This window comes from Macaca thibetana, chromosome 4, assembly GCF_024542745.1.
Source record: "Macaca thibetana thibetana isolate TM-01 chromosome 4, ASM2454274v1, whole genome shotgun sequence".
Taxonomy (NCBI): domain Eukaryota; kingdom Metazoa; phylum Chordata; class Mammalia; order Primates; family Cercopithecidae; genus Macaca; species Macaca thibetana.
In genome coordinates, this window is record NC_065581.1 from 136726101 (window position 1) to 136731694 (window position 5594).

The 5594-nt window shown below is 39.3% G+C and overlaps 1 pseudogene; it reads left to right on the forward strand.

Moving 5' to 3' along the window:
- Positions 1–606: 606 nt before the first annotated feature.
- On the forward strand, positions 607–1763 carry LOC126953456 (elongation factor 1-delta-like; annotated as a pseudogene).
- The last annotated feature ends 3831 nt before the right edge of the window (positions 1764–5594 follow it).

Here is a 5594-nt window from a genome sequence, read left to right on the forward strand (position 1 = left end):
TTTCTCTACCCTGCAGCTGAAAGACTAACGAGAAATACTACTAGTTCTGAGGCTTTTAGTTAACATAGTTTGGTGGACTGGTTTAAGAGCTTTGACCTTTTCCTGCCTAGCCCAGGGGCACTGATCTATGAAATCAACTGTGCTTAAGATATATACATACACAATACAATTAGTTTAGCTGAGTGCTAGAGCGCATTAAATTTAACAAATGATATGTAGATAATGGTCCATATTATATACAGATCTATTAAGATCAATTATATCTAATTGTCTGTCTTTTACTATAAAGATTCATGTACTTTTTCCTCCATCAGTATTTGAGGGGAATACACAAGTTTTAAGGAAGAAACAGTAGCCCTCTCCAGTAATAGCTGGTCATCAGAGCAACAGTACACTGAAGCGATACCTCTGAAATTTCTCAACATAGCAGCTCAGTATATAGAAAAATATTCAAAACATTTTTCTGTACACATTTAAAGAATTTTTAAATATTATACCACGAGTATCTGAATGATAATTTTATATTTTAGAAACAGAAGAACTTTAAAGATTTTACAGGCAAGCCTCTTCCTTTGACATAAGAGAAAGAAGGCTCTGAGAGATGAAATGACCTGTCCAAGGTCAAACCTTGAGCTCCTGAAGGAGCCAGAAATAGAAAACAAAGACTTCTGGTATGAGATGGATTCATCAGGCTAACGCCTGTTGAGATGTCAGAATGTTTTCATTGTCTTTTAAAACTCTTACTTTATTCCCAGCAGTTTATGTTTATAAAAGCAGTCTTTAATGGATTATTTCCTCACCAACTCTCTGAAATACAAACTTTTATTTTCAAACTGCAGGATTTTCTTTTCGATAAAAAAGGTACTTTCTGTTGAAGATTTACGGGTTTTGCACGTTATGAAAGAGTAACTTCGCCCTTAGGCGTCCCGCGTCCACTGATTCCTCATCTCTGGCAGCCGCATCGTTGGTTGGAGTCAGAAAAATAGCTACAAACTTCCTAGTACATGAGAAGATCTGGCTCGACCAATTCAAATATGAAGATGCAGAAAGGAAATTCTACGAGCAGATGAATGGGCCTGTGGCCAGCACCTCCCGCCAGAGCTCGGCCTCAGGGCCTCCAGCGGCTCCAGTGGAGATCACAGCGAGCTCTTCCTTCAGATCGCCAGCCTGAAAGTGGAGAATCAGAGCCTGTGCGGCGTGGTGCAGGAGCTGCAGAGGGCCATCTCCAAGCTGGAGGCCCGGCTGAACGTGCTGGAGAAGACAGACGAGCTCGCCCGGCCACGGTCCACAGCCCCGCAGACCCAGCACGTGTCTTCCATGCACCAAGTGGAGCTCTCCCCGCCCCCCACTACACCCCAGGCCAGGCAGCAGAAGATAACGAGAATGATGACATTGATCTGTTGGCAGCGACAATAAGGAGGAAGACAAGGAGGCAAGGCGGCTGTGGGAGGAACGGCTGCGGCAGTACACCAAGAAGGCAAAGAATCCCTCGCTGGTGGCCAAGTCCTCCATCCTGCTGGACATCAAGCGTTGGGACAATGAGACGGACATGACCCAGGTGGAGGCATGCGTGCGCTCCATTCAAGCTGGATGGGCTGGTGAGCCGGGCCTGCAAGCTGGTGCCCGTGGGCTACGGTATCCGGAAGCTGCATATTCAGTGTGTGGTGGAGGACAAGGTGGGGACAGACTTGCTGGAGGAGGAGATCACCAAGTTTGAGGAGCATGTGCAGAGTGTCGACATCGCAGCTTTCAACAAGATCTGAACCCTGAATGTGTGTGTGAGGCCCTACCACGATTAAAAACAGACCGGCAAAAAAAAAAAAAAAAAAAAAAAAAAAAAAAGAAAGAAAGAAAAAAAAAAGGAAAAGAAAAAGAAAAGCAAAGAAAAGAAAGAAAGAATAACTTCGAATTCGGAAAATTTATTTTAGAAACTTAGAAATACTTGTTGACTTATATGTCACTTGAAACTTAATTTGCCATTCAAGATGTTCATTCATCAAGGATTTAGGAGCAATTCATTAATTTCAGAAGTTTAGCCAGGTGCAATGTGTAATCCCAGCACTTTGGGAGGCTGAGGTGGGTGGATCACTTGAGCCCAGGAGGTGGGTGGATCATTTGAGCCCAGGAGTTAAGAGACCAGCTTGGGCAACTTGGACCCTCTCTCTACTAAAAATAGAAAAGATCTAGCCAGGTGTGGTGGCTGCACCTGTAGTCCCAATTACTTGGGAGGTTGAGGTGGGAGGATGACTTGAGCTGGGAGGTGAAGGTTGCAGTGAGTGAGCTGAGATCGTTCCACTGCACTCCGGCTTAGGTGACAGAATGAGACCCTGCCTCAAAAAAAAAAAAGAAAAGAAAACCAAAAAACCAAAGTTTACATTCACAAATGAAACATTGGTGTCTGTTTTTTCCTCCTCTCCTTTTAAAGTCCAGTTGATATTTGGTAACAAGTAGAAGATTAAAAACTTAGTTGGGGGAACAGATCTTTTAAAAATAAGAAAGCAAATGACTATTCTTATTCTTCAGGTGTTTTTATAAAAGATTTAGAGAAGGAGTCCGAAATATATATTTCTGTCAACTGACTGGGGCTCACTGGCTTGATTTGCGCAGTAGTGTTCTTTAAAAAAAAAAAAAAAAAAAGAAGAAGAAGAAGATGTTCACATCTTTTTTTTTTTTTTTCCTTGAGACGGAGTCTCGCTCTGTTGCCCAACCTGCAGTGCAGTGGCATGATCTCGGCTCACTGCAAGCTCCGCCTCCCGGGTTCATGCCATTCTCCTGCCTAAGCCTCCTGAGTAGCTGGGACTACAGGCGCCGGCCAACATGCCCAGCTAACTTTTTGTATTTTTAGTAGAGACGGGGTTTCACCGTGTTAGCCAGGATGGTCTCGATCTCCTGACCTCGTGATCCGCCCGTCTCGGCCTCCCAAAGTGCTGGGATTACAGGCGTGAGCCACCGCGCCCGGCCACATCTTAACAAATACTTTTAGTTTAATTTTGGAAGAGTATTTTGTTGATTATGTAGGGCACTTTGTCTAGTGATTTATCAGACACTAAGCAAATAATGCAAGTTAATTCAGAATATTGTCTGACACATTTTAGTGCTACAAAATTTAAAATTTGATATTTTAAAATGCATTTATAGGTGCAAATGCCTTACAATGTACTGAGAGTCTGCAATGAATCTAATAAACACTATAGATTTAAAGATTAAACCATAGGAGATCAACTAGGCCGTCAAAAGGCCCTCAATTAATAAATATATTAATTGATCTTCCTGTATGGCCCAATTTAATTGGTATTCTCTCTGTTATAGAGTAAGCAGTGAGTTACACACACACATACACACACACACACACACACACAAACTAGCCTGGTGTTCTCTATTGAGATATATGCACAAGTGATTGATGTAAACTGAATAATTGTCAGCCCCTTCCCTATGTAGAGTGTCTCTAGCCATTGTTTAGTGCCAGTAGCTGCTCTCCATGGGATACAGCTTTGTATGGAAACCTCTAGTCTAACAGTTATCATGATGCTTTTTATCATGATCACAAAGCATTTAATTGCACAGAGCAATGTAGAAAACAGAGTCTAGGTCAAGACAGATCATAATCTAAGACAGGACTGATGTGGGAAACAGAACATATGCAAGCAACAAAATAATAAGCAACGAATCATTATAAAGATAAAACTTAGTAGTTTCATTGTATTCCTGTTCAGGGTAAATGCATTTTGGACAACTCACCTTTGATTGCTAAATGCTTCATAGGGTCATCAGGTGATATCATTTCCTCACTGAACTGTAATTACTCCAGAGTTTATACTTTCTTCGCACTGCATCATTGGAAAAAGAGGTGTGATGGAATGGAGAATATACTGAAAAATAAGGAAATACAAGAGTTCTTTCTGTACATGAACAGTACACATACACAGCTAATTACCAAAGAACTTCTCCCCCTTTATACAGTAAGGATGACTATAATCAACAAGCATTTCTTGATTTCTTTAAAGAGCTAACTAAAAATATAAGAACAAAAATCTTTTGGAAAAGGACAAATAAGACAAAGAAATATATACTCAAGGAAACAGTAATAGCAATGATGATACTAATAATAAAGAGCCTTTCCTTTTAAATTTTACTGTGATGCCCAACTTCTCATGTTTTTGTAAAAATCCTTTGGCACTTATCAACAAATCTGTGTTCCAAGAAGAAAATAATAATCTGGGCAATTTTCAGGTATTTGTATATTACTATGACAATAGGTTATCAAAGAGAGAGGAAACTAGATAGGAATTTAACTTTTTTCTTGGGATGTTTTCTGAAAAAGACTAATATATTTTAGTACTTAAAGCCCAGAATGACAGAGTCAAACAAAATATATCAATATGAAAACTGGTAAACATTCTAAAGGGTATTATTCTGTGATAGTGAACACCTTAGATTTGTGTGTGTGTGTTTGTGTGTGTGCTACTTAAGAGGAAACAAAATAATTGTGATTATCAAATGAAAAGTTTGCCCTGAAATAAGGATTGTAACGGTTATAAGCTGCTAAGTTTTGCTCAAATTAGCCTCAATTCTGCTTTAGTGCAACATAGGGTTTGCTAAAAATCTCTGTGCAATGCAAAAGAACACAATAAAAATCATAGGCCTTAGAGGATAATACTCAAAACATTTGTCAGTGGAACATTTATAGAAAGAAGGAGCTAATACATGTTAGCATAGTTTTACATTCATTAAATGATTAAAAAATACATAAATACTACAAGAAATATGGCACTTTATCTTGAAAACCACTTGAAGTTTGTTTGTGGAAGAGTTGCAGCTTATATTAATAATAGTGAAGCGGTGGAAATGGGCAAGAAGTTGTAATAGTAGATGTGCATGGGCTGGGCCACTGATTATCCTTGTGAGGTGTGTGTGTGTTTTGTGTGTTCTTATGAGACTCAGTTCAACTGTGAATGGTTTCTTGCATTCACCTAGTTGGTCGAGCAGATGAAGTAGTGCACAAAAAAATGCAAATTTTGCCTTACGCTAAATTTGTTTCCTAATATATTAATTGCATTGAAACAGATTCCCATTTTAAAAATCATTATAGCAGAACTGACTGTCTTATGTTGGTTGTATTCAAAGTTTTATTGGTATTTATCAGAATATAGTAAGAAAATAATTTATCTGAGGCTCAGTTGTTTGACCAGACAAAATCTCGAATAGTAAGTAAATGAAAGTAAATGGGCCTGTCAAACCCATATGTAAACCATAGTATAATAGTGCAAATAAACATCAGACTAGTGGTTTCTAAACTTCAGCATGATCAGAATCAATGGCAGTGTTCATTAAAACTCAGATTGCCCCATCCCCAGAGTTTCCGTTTCAGTATTTGCATTTCTAAACATTTCCAGGAGATGCTGATGCTGCTGGCCTGGGAGAAAGAGCCACTGATTAGAACTGATTGAGAACCACTCGGTTAGACCATACTAACTACTGCTGAAAGCAGTTTATGACACTGTCTCAGACTCACACATGCAAGAAAATAAGTTTTCATCATGGTTACCAATGAGAATGTGATTTTCTCTTCAAAATGATCCCAATAACCTTCC